Source organism: Phaenicophaeus curvirostris, chromosome 4, assembly GCF_032191515.1.
Source record: "Phaenicophaeus curvirostris isolate KB17595 chromosome 4, BPBGC_Pcur_1.0, whole genome shotgun sequence".
NCBI lineage: Eukaryota > Metazoa > Chordata > Aves > Cuculiformes > Cuculidae > Phaenicophaeus > Phaenicophaeus curvirostris.
Genome location: NC_091395.1, coordinates 78,975,552 through 78,991,395, shown reverse-complemented (window position 1 = coordinate 78,991,395; position 15,844 = coordinate 78,975,552).

The following is a 15,844-nucleotide window of genomic DNA, read 5'->3' as shown; positions in this document are numbered from 1 at the left end:
CGTTTTCCCGGTTTGCCTTATATGGTCGATTTGCCCTTCGAGGGTCGGTTCGCCCTTCTATTGTTTTGGGGAATCACCCTCTCTCACTCTGTTAAGGGTTAGGAAGCAGGTGTGTGTGATGTGCGGGCATATGAGACAGGGGAAAAGCTCGAAAAACTTAGAGGGCTTCGCTCACTGAAATAGGCACTGTCTGCTAGCAAAGGCCTCCAAGACCCTGGATGGTGATAAGGGAGGAGCTCAGTCACTGATAAGGGGAAGCCGAGTGCCTCCTGCTCTGCGGACTCGGAGCTCGACCAGGACTCGGAGGCGCCTGCGCACAGACTGGGCTCACGGACGATTCACGAATCTCGAATCTAATTATAATAAGAAACAGGGAAAGGTCATGAATATGTAACAGGCGCTTACGAATAGGCCCGTCTTTACACTATAACTATCTGCTTGTCAGACCATACGGTGTGCGAGTTATGAGGATTAGCCCCTCACACCTCGCGGCGAATAAACACATACCTGCTTTATAACCCTTAACGGAGTTATAGAGTTTGATTCATTATCCATTCCCTCCTGTTATACAATTGTTTTGGTTACTCACTGTGTGAAATTCTATGTGAGGATGTCCTGCAGAAGCCAGAACCAAACCGAGGGCGTTGTCCAAGCAACACACAGCAACTCCAGCTGAGAGAGACACGACGTGGACAGGGCTGGCAGTGCCCTCTGCGCTAACTCGCATAAACCTCACTGCATCCCAATGTGAAAACCAGCTCACCCTGCACAGTGGCTCCATTAAGTACCTTTACGGAGCAGAGACTGCCAATTGTATTTAACTGTGCCAAGCCACGTGATGGTTTTGGAACAACTTCTAGAAACGGCAGAGACCGAGTTAGGGCTGAGCTCTATTTACAGTAAAATTGTAGCAGTTTTGTTCAGCATTACAGTCTGAAATAAAATACATAAAATATGAAAAAAACCCCCAGCTTGGCTAGGAAGAGGCAAGCTAACACTTTTCTTGGGCATTTCGTCAAAAAGTTCTGGGCAAACATAATTTTCAACTGCTTACGACACAAACCCCAAATTAAACAAACCACCTCTGGGAAAAACGGTAACAGATATCGCTAAAACTACACTGGAAATCTTATTTAGGCTGAGCCTAAATCCTTAGGGCCCCAATAGATTTAAAAAAAAAAAAAAAGCTAAAAAAAAAAATCCCTACTTCTACTAATAAAACAAGAACCAAGATAAGACGACATTGACTGCAAACGTTTGTGGTAACGTTTCTCTGAAGCTGCCACACTGCAAACCAGTTTTACTCTAAGACTAAAAAGCAAACCCACAAGCAAAAGCATTACCTGAAACTCACAGAAGAGAAGATGACTGGAGGCTCAGATGCACCACAAAGAAAACCACACGACTGTTCAAAACCCAGCAAAGAAAGGAAGAAAGGCAGGCTTCTGTAGCCCCTTCCTTCACTGAATGCTCCAGCTGCAGGGGAGAGCCAGCTCTAAATCAAGAGGCCTTTTAAGGGGCAAACTCCTCACCTGTACCTAATTGCTGACCACAGGTGTGGCACAGACTTAACCAACCCAACTATGACCTTCAGAGGTTTTTGAACAAGACCCACCCTTTTAACAGCAAAACTATAGCATCCCACTTAGGATGGGTAATAAGAAATTACTCCTAAGTATAAAATGTTGGTGGTTTAATGAAAGTTCAATGTATGACAGCCAGGCTTGATTGAAATGACATAAAATTATAGATGTTATTAAACCACCAAACATCAATTATCATTGTTGAAAAACTGTACAGATTAAAAGATTCCTTCCACTGTTTCTTGTCGATCTTCTTCTTGCCATTTTCCCAGCAGTCTTCCCATCACATTCAGCCACGTCTTATCCACAGTCATGAGGCTAAAACTCAAGTCCAATAAAGCTGTCTTCGAGAAACTAAAAAAGAGAGCAGACATAAGAGGAAACGCTGTGTATCCCCGCCCTCCCCCCGGGCCAGGACAGGAGGGTTTCGGGGGGACAGGAGGGATACGGGGCGCTGTCCCTCTCCCAGTCCCAGCCTGCATCCCATCGGCCGCAGCCAGCGGGAGGGCAGCGTGCTGCCGTGTCTGTGGTGCGTGTGAGCATGTACGAGGCATAAACATAACAAGCACGTGGCATGTGTGGTGTGTGTGACATGTTGCTCGTGTGTGCAAGGCATGTGCGTGTCATGTGGATGGGGTGGTTGTGGCATGAGCCTGGCATGTGCACAGCGTGTGCCTGGGCGCAGTGGTGTACGCAAGGCTTGTGCATGGCGTATGCATAGGGTGAGCATAGCGTGAGCCTAGAATGTGTATGGCGTGTGCATGGGGCACTCACCTTTGCCTCGAAGCAGAGCCCTGCCTTCAGGTCTCACAGCCCTTTCTTCTCCTTCACGAAGCCAGGATCGGGAATCGGGTTTCAGTCACCTCCCATGACAGAACCCCCCGGCCACGTGCAAGTTCTCCCCAGAGAAGTGGCTCTAGTTCCCTTTCCGGCCCCCAACACAAGGACGCTCGCGACGTCTGTTCTCATCCGTTTCAGCAGTGGAAACTCCTTTGTTCACCAGGCATCAGCGTTTCTCCCCACTTTGAATCTAGCTGGCCGCTTGCCTCGCTCTGGTTTTCTCAGCCTTGCAGCCCATCCTCGGCCCGCTCTAGAGGGGAAGAGAAAGCAGAGATCGGCTTTCACACGGCTCCGAGGAGACACACCACCCGCAGGACACTCTTTACGTAAGCCCATCTCCCATGTGCCCCCTCCCTGCACGAAGGGTGTCTTTGGCGCAACAATCCACAGGCAGCAGCAGAGGTTACTGCAGTCGGGGAATCCACAAACTTCCCTTTCTACGGGACCTGGGAGCATACGGAGCCTTCTGCGTTCACTTGAAGGATGAGATCTGCCCAATTCGGGCAGAGAGAGGCAAAAGAAGCCACTTCAGCTGCAGACACCCTCATGCTAAGGAGGCTCCCGGTGCTGCCGGCTCTCGTGTGGCGAGGACGCCCAGCACCGCATCACCTTTCCACCCCTAGAGCTGGTCCCTCTGGCTTAGCAAGCAGATCGGCGGTCCCAGCACACGGCCTCTGCACTGGAAAAATTCAGACCCACGGGACGACCCCACAACAGCTTCCAGCTGCAGATCCCGACAGCGAAGCTACCCGCTTAGTTACACCACCATCCGTCTCCACGCCTTATGAACATGAATGTTTCACCCTTGCGGGGCCCTGAGGTGCCTCTGCAGGCTCATCAGGGATCCAACCGCCTTCTGAACAGCGTCGGATGGCCTGCGCGCATTCTGCTCGGCCATCGCCTTCCCCGGGGCTTTCACCCGACAGCCGTGACGCAACATCAATTCGTGCGTAAGCGCACACGTACACACGTGCAAAGGAACGCTAAAGGGCAACAACACGAGGCCTCGCTCGGCAACGATGCCATGAAGATGGTCCCACAGCCCTTTCATTTAGCCAGCGGAGAGCAGATAAAGTTCATCCTCCTCCTCCCCCCCGTGCCGTGCCAGCTCACTCACCGTTACTCCTCACGACGGGATGGAAGATGGAAGAATATTGGGCTTTGAAAAAGCAGGGCTGTGCTGCGAGACTTTTGCCAGGTTTTCTGCAGCAAGGACATTCTCCGGACTGGCTTTTTGGGCTGTGAGGTAAGAGAGACGTGCACGATATGTTAAGGAATTTTTAACACCACCTCGGAACACCATCACGATGCTAACAGAGTCATCTGTCCAGTTACAGGTGACAACCGGAGCTTAAGTAGAATAACAGATAAAGCCCCCCACCCCCACGCATGATGAACAACGATGTGGTCAACGACAGGACCACGCCACTGGCACAGAAGCCAGGCCGATACACTGAGCCCTCATCCACAGAGAAACAAACGGAGGAGCCAGAAACTGCTTCCCGAACCAGGAGTCAGCATCACAAACGTCACCCTCACTCAGAGCTGCAAAGCGGACGTTTCTCCTCTCACCTGAATGGCAACCGCTTCCCTTTCACCCGTGGGCGCCCTCCTCTTCTTCCGCCGCGAGTGTATGAGAGAGATGGCAAGGCTCCACAGCGCTCTGCAAAGATGAGGGACCTCTAAGAGGTGCGTCTGCATTTCCCCAAGGTACTTGAGGTACCTTAAAGACTCTACAGTTACCGTTAAAAACGCAACAACTCCCCTTCCGTACCACTGTTACGGGACATAGTTTAACACAAACACTAAAAAGAAGTCTAGAAAGACGTTAAGCCTCAAAATAGATGAGAAGGCTGAACAGGTATTCTGTGTAACTGGAAACAGAGAAATGTCTGAACCAAGAGAATCTGCAGCAAGCGTAATGGATGTTGCACCGTTATAAACCCTGTGACACGGAAGGGTTTTAAATGCAAAGAAGCCTGGTTGTAGAAGAGAATCAAAGAAGCGACCTCCCTCCTGGCACTCTCTACACTAACAACATAAAAGCGCTTTCCAAAGCTCCCCTTCTCCTCCTTTCCCTCTTCGCGTGTGTGCAGTGTGCTTGCAGTATGTCTGGCGTGTCATCTTCATGGCATGTGCTAGCATGTCCACGGCATGTGTATGGTATGTACATGGCCCATACATAACATACGCATGGAGTGTGTGGCATGCGTGGCATGTTGGCTGCATGTGGAAGGCGTGTGCGTGACATGTGCTTGACTGTTGTGGCATGAGCCTGGAATGTGCATGGAAGCAGTGGCGTGTGCGTGGAGTGTGTGGCATGTACACAACACATGCATGGCATGCGTGGCATGTTGCCTGCGTGTCCAATACATGCGTGTGGTATATGGTATGTTGCTTGTGTGTGCAAGGTGTGTGCGGGGCAGGTGTGTCATCTTCATGGTGCATTGCTAGCATATGCATTGCCTGTGGATGGCACGTACACAGCATGCACATAACATGCACGTGGCCTGTGTGACATGTTGTGATGTGTACAAGGGCTCTGTGGCGTGTGTGGCATGCCGCTTGCATGTTCAAAGCACGTGCATGGGGTGGTTGTGGCGCTAGCCTGGCATGTGCATGGGGGCAGCACAATGTGCACGGGGGGTGAATTGCATGTGTGTGGCGTGGGCCTGGCGTGTGTGTGGCGTGGGCCTGGCGTGTGGCGTGCACAGGTTCAGCTGGCGAAGCCCCTGGCACCCTAGTATTGTTGTCTCGATCCACTAAACGCGATGCCGTCACATGCTAACCCAAAGTGGAGAACGCTCCACCTAGTGCCGTCAACTCGATCAACAGTGATTAGCAAAGAAGAATGAGTCCCGAGAAAGCCACGTACCCGAAAGCTGCTGGCCTGGAGGGCACCGCCACATCACTTCTCCCCCTCTGCCTGAGGAGGGGTCGGGATCCCGCAGGGGCTCTCTCATCGCCAACACTTCTGTCAGATTGTCTCTGCTGACAAAGCAAAAAGAATCATAGAATCACTAAGTTGGAAAGGACCCACTGGGCCATCGAGTCCAACCATTCCCATTGATCACTAAACCACGTCCCTCAGCACCTCCTCCACCCGCCCATTAAGCCCCTCCAGGGAAGGTGACTCAACCCCGTCCCTGGGCAGCCTCTGCCAGTGCCCAATGACCCTTGCTGTGAAAAATTTTTTTCTATAGGCCAGCACCCTTCTCCCTACAAGCTCCTTTCAGATTGTTGTAGAGAGCAATGAGGTCTCCCCTCAGCCTCCTCTTCTCCAGGCTGAACACCCCCAGCTCTCTCAGCCGCTCCTCATAAGACCTGCTCTCCAGCCCCCTCACCAGCTTTGTTGCTCTTCTCTGGACTCGTTCCAGAGCCTCAACATCCTTCTTGGGGTGAGGGGCCCAGAACTGAACACAGGAGTCGAGGAGCGGTCTCCCCAGGGCCGAGTCCAGAGGGCACTTACTTCCTTACTATTAAAGACGGAGGCAAAGAAGGCACTAAGTACCTCAGCCTTGCCCTCATTCCCTGTCACTGTTGTCCCTTCTGCACCCAATAGGAACTGAACACTCTCCCTAGTCCTCCTTTTATTGTTAATGTATTTATAGAAAGATTTTCTGTTATCTTTCACAGACTTAGCCAATTTGATTTCTAGTTGGGCCTCAGCCCCCCTCATTTTTTCCCTGCACGATCTCACTTCCTCCCTGTAGTTCACCCAAGATGCCTGTCCCTTCTTCCAAAGCTCACAGACCCTCCTCTTCTTTTTAATGTCTCTCAAGATCTCCCTAGTCAACCAAGCTGGTTTTCTCCCCTGCCGGCTCCTTTTCTGGAGCATGGCGATGGCTTGCTGCTGAGCTGCTAGGATTTCCTTTTTGAAGAGCTCCCAGCCCTCTGAAGAGTCGAAAGTCTGCCCTCTGGAAGTTTAATGTGACTGTTGTGCTAATCTCCCTCTTCACTTCACCTAGAACTGAAAACCCCATCATCTCGTGATCGCTTTGTCCCAGGCGTCCTCCTACCACATTCCCCACAGGCCTTCTCTGTTCATGAACAGCGGGTCCACGAGGGCACCTTCCCCTGTCAGTTCACTCACCAGCCGTGTGAGGAAGTTGTCTCCCACGCACTCCAGGAACCTCCTAGACTGCTTCCTCTCCCTGTATTTTATTTCCAGCAGATACCTGGAAGATTGAAGTCTCCCACGAGGACCAGAGGGAGCGATCTTGAGACTATCCCCAGTTGTTTATAGAAGAGCTCATCAGCTGCTTCTTCTCGGCTGGCTGGTCTGTAACAGACTCCATCACAACATCAGCCTTCTTGTGGGCTCCCCTGATTTCAACCCACGGGCACTCCGTCCCCTCCTCCCCATAATCCTGTATCAAAGCAAAAGGAACGAGCTGTTAGGGCAAAAGACTCCAAGTAACCGTGGTTGAAATGAACCCCCCCCTGCCCCTGCAGCTCTCGCCACCGCGCACGACACCCCAAAAATGCGACACCCCCCCTGCTCTCTCTAGACCGACAACACAAAAGCGCTTTCCAAACCTCCCTTTCCGCTCCTTCCCCTCTTCCCCTCCTCGCCTCCTCCTTCTCTCCCCCCTTCTCCTCCCATTGTGCCCCATCCTCCCCCCCTGCTCTCCCCCTCTCTCCCCTCCTTCCCTTCCCCCGCTCCCTCCTCCCCCTCCCGAGCGGGGATCTCCCCCGCGGGGCCGCACGCCGAGCGCAGACGCAGCCCCGAAGGCCCCGACCGCCCCTGAGCCCGAGCCGGCCCCGGGAGGGCCGCGGCTCACGGACAGCGAGCCCGGAGCGGCGCCGCCGGCCACAGAGCGCTCCCCCGCGCCTCTCCGGGCGCCTCTGACTCACCCGAGCCCGGCCCCGTTCGGGCCGTTCACGACCTGGCGGGGACACGGGGGCCCTGGGGGCGCTGTCCCTGCCCCAGCCCGCACCCCGTTGGCCGCAGCCGGCGGCGGGCGGGAGGGCAGCGAAGAGCAGAGCCGAGCCGTCCCGAACGGCGCCGCGCGGAGCCGACAGCGGCCGAGCGGATCCGAGCCGCTCTGCGAACCGCCCCGCTCCCCGCCCGGCTCTCCGCTCCCCGCCCCACCCGCCCCTGGGGGCCGTCCCGTTCCCCCGCTCCGGGCTGCAGTACCGCTCCGCGGCCACGGCGCGGCAGCACCGAGCCGGGCGAAGCTATTTTGGCCGTTGTTACTAATTTTACCGTTTTCTCCCGTCGTGGGTTCGACCCCGACGGGCGCCGAATCGTCCGGAGCAGCAGCAAAGGCAGAGCTCTCCGCACAACCCTCACCCGCTGCCGGGCTTTGGAGCATTGCAAACCACGCCTCCCGCGGTGTAGGTGGGGGTGTAAGCGGACTACATCTCCCGGCATGCAGCGCGGCCTGTCCAGAGGGGCATGCGGACTACATCTCCCGGCATGCAGTGCGGCCCGTCCAGGGGGCACGCGGACTACATCTCCCGGCAGCCTCCGCGCCGCCCGGCAGGGCCCCGCCCCGTCATGGCCGCCCGGGTTCCCTGAGCGCCCTCGGCCGGGGCGGACGCGTCGCGCCACGCAGGTAACGCGGGGCCGCCCCGCGTCCTCCCCGCGGCCCGGCCTGCGGCGGCGACACCGGCGCCCTCACGGGAGAACGTTTCTGCCAGAGAGCTCATCTCAGTCTCCCCTGTTTCGGCCTGAAACCGTTTCCCCTCTCCCGTCGCTACAGGCCCCGCTAAAATATTTCCCCCCTTCTAGGCAGCAGGAGCGGGGCGCGGATCGTCCCCCCGCCGCTCGAATCCTGTGTTTGGTCCTGGGCCCCTCGCTCCAATAAAGCCCTGGAGGGGCTGGAGCGCGTTCGGAGAAGGGAACAGGGGTTGTGGGGGCGGCTGAAGTACCTGGGGCTGTTGAGCCTGGAGAAGAGAAGGTGAGGGGGGACCTCATCGCTCTGCTCAGCTCCCTAAAAGGAGATTGTGGGGAGGTGGGTGCTGGGCTCTGCTCCCAAGTGAGAGGTCATAGGATAAGAGGAAATGGCCTCAACTTGCACCAGGGGAGGTTTAGACTGGACATCAGGAGAAATTTCTTCATGGAAAGGGTTCTCAGGCACTGGCAGAGGCTGCACAGGTAAGCGGTGGAGTCCCCGTCCCTGGAGGGGTTCAAACACCGTGTAGAAGTGGTGCTTCAGGGCATGGTTTAGTAGGCATGTTGGTATTGCGTTGATCATCATGGAGGTCTTTTCCAACCTTGATGATTCTATGATTCTAATCCTAATTCTGCAGTTTCCTGGACGGGGGGCAGCAAGGGTCTTCTCTCTCTGGTGACCAGCAACAGGACATGAGGGAATGGAGTACAGCTGCCTCAGACGTGGCATTAGGAAAAGGTTCTTCACTGAGAGAGTGGCCAGCCACTCGCACAGGCACCCCAGGCAGCGGTCACAGCACCCAGCCTGTCGGAATTCACGGAGCATCTGCAGATTGCTCTTACTTGTGTTGCTTAGTCGGAGGTTGCTCTGCAAGGAGCAAGGAGTTGGGCTGGATGACCCTTGTGGGTCCTTTCCAACTCGAGATATTCAATGATTCTATGATTAATAATCATTATTTATATAACTATAAGCAAAATTATGTAAAATCCCTATGCACTGGGATATTTCTGTTTCTCGGGCTGGCGGTGCTCTTTGGGCACTGATTTTTGAGGCCCATCGTTGGGGACTGCAGCTCTGGAGAGCTGCTGAAGCCAGAGTCATACAGGGGCTGCAACTGCTCTGGGTCGGGCAAACTGGAGTCTGCGTGTGGGAAATTATACGGATGTGTGCGAGTGGTTGTGTGGTACTAGTTTGCTTTTCAGCCTGAAGCAGTCCTACGTGTATCACAATACTGGTTTAAAAGTCAAGTAGTTCTTTGGAAGTACTGGGAGCTGCATGACTGTGGGCTTTCTCCCCAGCGAACTACATTAGCAGTAGTGAAGAAGCCATGTTTGTTGCCAGCTCTGATGATTTTATCAATGGTGCTCACTTTTGTTAGTTTGTTCGTTGTGCTACGCCATAAGAAAATCACTTCTATGCACAAATACCTCTGTAGCTGGGAAGTGGTAGTGAAAAACAGCTGTGGGGAGGAGAGTCTTGTACGTTAGGTGGATGAGTAACATTTTAAACAAATGAAGTCTCTGCAGCGTGAGAATCGGGTTCCGAGACTGGTACAAGGGAGCGTGGATGACAACAGGCACTAGACCCCTCAAGTACTGGGTGCAGTTTGCGGTGCCACAGGATAAAAAGATCTAAAGCTGCTAGAGAGCATTTGGAGAAGGACAAGGAGTGAAGAGTTTAGAGGGGAAGTATGTGAGGAGTAGCTGAAGTCACTGGGTCTGTTCATCCTGAAGAAGAGGAGACTGAGGTGGGACCACATTGTGGTTTGCAGTTTCCTCACACAGGGAGGAGGAGGAGCAGGTGCTGAGCTTCTCTCTCTGACCCAAGCGAATGGCAGGAAGATGCACCAGGGGAGGGCTAGGTTGCAGCCCTGCTCCAGCTGCTGGTGCAGATGATCATGTGTATGCACACATACTTCATGCAAGCACACATGTATGCATGCGCACACACCCTGCTCCTGTCAGGACTGCCCTTGTCTCACACTGTTCATGTGATACTGGCTCTTTTTATTTTCTATTTCTATTTTCCCACACTTATTCCTTCCCAAATCACCTGGGCTCCATCCCTTTGCCCACTTTTGGCTCATCTCCTAAACATCCCTTAATAAGCCTTGTGCAATCCCAAACTGCTCTTCCCTGCATCTCACAATGTGTCCCACGCCCCTCAGCAGCCACCCCACTCTCTGTCAGGAAGGTGCTCAGGGTTTGACTCATCTTCATGGGTTTTACCCTGGAGAAGGGCTCTCTGGGACAGTCCAGGCAGCAGCCCTGGAGGGTGTCCCTTCCTCCAAGCCTTGGGTTTGGTTTCCTGGTCCAACACCATGTCCCCATGTTCCTGAGGCTCAGGGGAGTGCAGCTGAGGGCAGGAACCAGGACAAGGTGTTGCCTGGAATCCTCTGCTGGTCTCTGTGTCCCTGTTCCCTTCAGAGGTGTGCCAGCTCACAGCCAAACAACTGGTACCAGGGCTACAAATGAACTGAGGTGCTTGGTATTTAACATCGATTTTATTCACAAATAGTTTATACTTAATTTTTATTGCCCCTCTGTTTTCAGTAGCTCTTTTCAGTGTTGGACAGTAACTATAGGTAACTATGACAACAATTGCTGCATCTCGCACTGCCAGCTGAACAAACCGAGCTCATCTCTTGTCAGCTTTTCCACTTCTGTAGTAGGACTGCTCTGCACCTATCGTGATATCAGTTAAATCTCTTCCATTCTCCCAAATATCATCGCTCCACCCACCTCTGCAGTTGTGGCACCGTTTCCTTCACTGCTTTTCCCTGCTTGCATTTTTTGCTGTTGCAACCTGAGGTTCTTTTTCTGCTCCAGCTTCTGTCTCTGCTCTCACCCGAGCGCCTCCATAGCTAAAGCTCAGAGCACCACTCCATCTTTATCCTTCTTGCACAGGTTGGACACATTTCATGGTTCTCCTCTCACCGTATCGTCTGACCTCACATTTCCTGGCTGAGTCATCAGTTCCCATGCAATTGCTCCTTTTCCAAGGATCTCTGCAGAAATTATCTTCTCCTTCAGGTAATGCATCTCCATGGCTCTCTAGCCTCAACTCCCTTTGATTTTTCTGTGATCTCTGTGTGGTCTCGTCTGCAAACAGATTCTGTGGACTAAAGTAAATCAACGCTGATGACTCACAGATGAACCAAGCTATTTTAAGGGGTGCTGAAGCCAAATTCTCAGCCCCTCACGTTCCCTCTTTGATGCCTACTTGATGTCTTTAATGACTAAATCCAGACTTTCTATTTCCTTGCTCCCAACTCTCCAAGTAATTCTGTTCCCGCTCATTGTGCTATAGGTGTCATCACCACTTCCGTGACCTCCAGTGAGAGAGAGGCTGTAGTCTCCTCAGGTAACGTATTCCCTGTGCTTTGTTATTACAAAGCTTTTACCCAAGCACCACTGTGATGTGCTCTGTTCCCTGGGAACAGTGGTCATTATTCTCCTCTTTGCATCATCTTATATGCTTGAAGACCAGGTGGGATATATCCCCATCCTTTTCTAACCCCTTGGATGTAATAAATTATATTAATCCTGAGTCTGAAGAGTCTTGACATCAGTGGCAAAGAACACTGTGCCCAGTGCTCCCCACCATGGATGAGCTGGGGAGCGGGCTTAGACTGGGCCCTAGCTGCTAAGCATGGTGCTGCTGGCAGCGATCAGGAGATGCTGCCGGCAGGAGGGCAAGAGCTGAGCCCTTAGAGGTGAGAATTCACTGAAACGTCTCTGCATCAGGAGCTTTCTCTAGGGCAAAGGTTTTATCTACATCTTTCAGTTTAGCAGGTGATGGAGTCTCATTTCATGAAGTAATTACAAAATCATTTGTAACTCACTCTGTATTTGGTCTCTCCACCACCCTCTCCTTGGAACTCCAGTTATGCCCTGCATGAGAAAATTATGCTTTTGCCTCATTTTAAAGTTCTGACAGGTAGTTTTATTCAAGATCTCCTACCTCTTTTGGTAAGAGAAATGTGAATAATCGTTTCAGTTTTCCTTCTCAACACCATTCACAACCTTGAGTGGTTCTGCCCCATATGCCCTCAGACATCTCTTTGAGGAGCTAGGGAATCAGAATCCATTTTATCACTCCTTACTAAGACACTCTGACATGCATTTCGAAGCCATTGTTTTCCTCTGCCCTTTTCTGGTCATATGTTATCCCTTTCGAGGTGGCAGGATCAGGAGGGCACGGTTTCTCGAAGGATGGCTTCATGAGGGGCTTACACAGCACATACAGTGTTTTCTGCAACAGGGACCCCTTGTGTACTCCTGGCTTTCTGCACTCTCTTGGGTTTTTGTTTTCTGTTTGAACGGTGCTCAGTGGCATTAGGTCCTGCGTACCTGACCTCTCAGAACAGCGCCCTGACCATCAGATTAAAGGATGTTTCATGGTGTGAAAGGGAAATAACAGGCCTCTCTTGCTCAATCCTATTTCATTGTGTTGAAAAGGATTCAATATATGTTGTGTCAGGAGCAGGAGAAAGAAAGAGCCAGGAGTAAGGCAGTTCGAGTCTGCTCTGATACATGCATGTGTCTCTCGTTCTCATGACTAAAGCACCCACAGCAATGATTGCTTGTCTGCTGTTATTGTTGAGGCTTATGAATTATGCAGGTTTTATCCATTTAATGTGTATGTTGACTTCATATCATTCAAGTTTCTTAATCAAGCTGCCAGGCCAGATAAAGTACATGTCCTCTCAGGCTTCATTAATCACGCGTATAATCTCATCAACAAGGTATTACAATACCGAGCAGGTTTTAATTCTGAAAGTCCCAGCACGTCAGTCAGACAGGAGCCCTTCCTGGCGGCACGGCTTTCCCCGGAGCATTCCTGATGGGTTTGTGAGTTCAGGCTGCTCTGCAGGGGCACCTGGGCACATCCATTATGCACCTGCTTGTCCTTGCGTCACGTTACCTGTCAGCGCTCTGGATGAAAGGTGTTCAAGTAATTTGCGGTGTCAGTTTGAGTGATGCAGAATTAGAAGAAGCCTTTCTGTCAGCTCCTGTAATGTTATAATTATTCTTTTAAGAAGAAAAGTCCCTGTGAAGGTTATACGAAGTGATTTTAATGCTATGATAAAGTGACTGTGCTTATGAGATTGAGTGATTTTATGTCAATAAAAGCACAAGCCTAAAGCTATTTATTTATTTTTGATTTTAGCACTGAAAAACACGTCTTCTGTTATGCAGGGTCTTGAATTTCAATTTTTCTTCTGGTAGCTTGATTCTATGCTAACTTTCTTCTTTTTTTTTTTTTTGTTTTGTTTTGTTTTATTCCTCTGTTCACCCTGACTTTTTAAATAAATGCCCTCCTTTCCAGGCTAGTGAGACAACTAGGCGTACAACAGGGACCATCATGCTGTGTGGCCACCTCGCAGCTCAGCTTCTCTCTGGCTCGATGGTGTTTTCCCACTTTTTTCATGCAACTTAGTCTGTTTTCCACATGAGAATATTCACATTTCCCAAGGTTTGGGTGCTCAATCAGAAAACAGCATGTTTTAAAACAGCTGATTGGAAGCTCCAAATGATAAATGTATGAAAATAGAGATAAGGCAAGACCCAAGATCTGTCTCCTCTGTGAACTTCTGTCCTACGGCAGATGCTTTGGGAAGAGCGTAGGGAGAGGGTGAATGTGCAGGGATGCCGCTGCAGAGCACACTCCCCACCTCTGGCAATCCACAGCTCAGGGACTCGAGTTGATGGTGACATAAACTCTCATCTTCCCCTGTCTCTGCTGGTTAATTGCATTGGGTTATATTAAAATGCCTGGTATGCAAATGAGCCCAGTTTGGTAAGCAGCTGTGGTAAGTGGGTTTAAATAATTGTTCTTTGCAATGTCAGTGTGTTCTATGAATATATTTGTATGTATCATCTGGTTTCTACCTAATTAAGTAAAAACCGGATTGCCATATTTAACCGCAGTGGAAAGATTTTACTGAATAATCTTCAATTATAGATACCTGCGATTCCTCCATTAAAGAGCTCTTAATTAATTCATTGAGGGGATTTATTGCTTTTTATAGTGCTATATTGACAAGAAGCAAGTGTGTTTGAATTTAATTCTGAATAGAGGCAAGTTATTCCCTGCTGACGCTCCTGTCTAGGCCTTTGTGTAATCCTACTAAAATCTACTGATTAATGGGGTTTATTTTGCATAATTACACAACTGGTTTTATGACTGCACCGTGTTCCTGTGGATTTGCCTGGTACGTGCATTGTGGCAAACAGGCTGTTGCTATCTGAGTCATTTTGCCTGCTTTTTGTTTAAACCAGAACATTCATAGAATCATCGAATCACCAGGTTGGAAAAGACCCACCGGATCATCGAGTCCAACCATTCCCATCAATCACTAACCCATGTCCCTCAGCACCTCGTCCACCCGGCCCTTAAACCCCTCCAGGGAAGGGGACTCAACCCCCTCCCTGGGCAGCCTCGGACAGGGACCAATGACCCTTTCCGGGAAATATTTTTTCCTAATATCCAGCCTGAACCTCCCCTGGTGGAGCTTGAGGCCATTCCCTCTTGTCTTGTCCCCTGTCGCTTGGGAGAAGAGCCCAGCTCCCTCCTCTCCACAATCTCCTCTCAGGGAGTTGCAGAGAGCAGTGAGGTCTCCCCTCAGCCTCCTTTTCTCAAACTGGTTACTTTGGAACCCGCACAGCTCCGAGATGAGTCAAAGGGGAACAGGAATGGTTCAAAGCTCCCCTTTCTGAAAGGTAAAACTCACAGTCATAGCAGTGCAGGTAAATATCCTCCTTAACCACTGATGGAAAAGAGAATAATTAATTACTGGTGCCTGTTTCTAAATGCAGATCTGATTTACTACTGAATGCTTTCTCCACTGCTACAGAAATCCTTACCCCTGTAAGCTAACAGCGGATCTGTACTATTTAGAGATTGTCTTCTGTCCTGGATGTGTTTAAGGCATGGCTTTTATCCTTAAATAATGTACAGAATAAGTGTTTATAGTCCTTAAACCTGCTGACTGTCACTGTTGGTACTTTTCGGTCACTGTCTTATGTGCGTTTCCTTGCCAATAGCTTGTGCTCATTATCATCACATCTCAAGGTTTTTTTTGGGTTGCCTCCCTACCTCTCTGTCACCAGACCAGCGTTGGAGTTGTTGTCCTTGCGGCCGTGGGACTGCAGGGCTCCACTACTCAGTCAGGCATTCTTCACTTAAACTTGTTATTCACATTGTGGTGGGCTTTTCTTCTCACCTAGAGTGAGGTTGGACCCAGGTTTTGCTGGTTCTTGTATTGGAAAGAAGATGGAGATGACCCTCAGTATTCTGTAACAGCGGCTTTGGTATTGCCTCTCAATTACACTTTTTATACTTGGATATTATTTAATGGCTCTGTATAACTGGAATATATGAGAAAAGTCATTTAAATTTAGGAAAGCTGTGTCTTTTTCAGAACCAAAACTCATTTTCTCTCTGAAATCAATGCAAATCAAAGAGATTTCTGACTACAGGATGGGGTTTGTTTGAGAAAGGCCTGGGGGCTTCAGTCGTATGAAGCCTCATCACAAGAAATACTGGCAGACAGATATTTACCAGGCTCAGTGAAGTAATTTAGTAAACTGTCCTGTAAATTGTAAAGCTTGGGGAGGGGAGGGAGCACGGGGGACACATGCTGATTAAAGTGGTATCTGACAGTTTTTAATTTTCCAGTGAAATTATATCAGATTACCAGTCAAACTGAGACACCCACGTGGATGTACATGATCTGTCTAGGTACATACATAATGTTTTCACTGGTTCTGAAACATTAGCCTCAGTTTTGACACT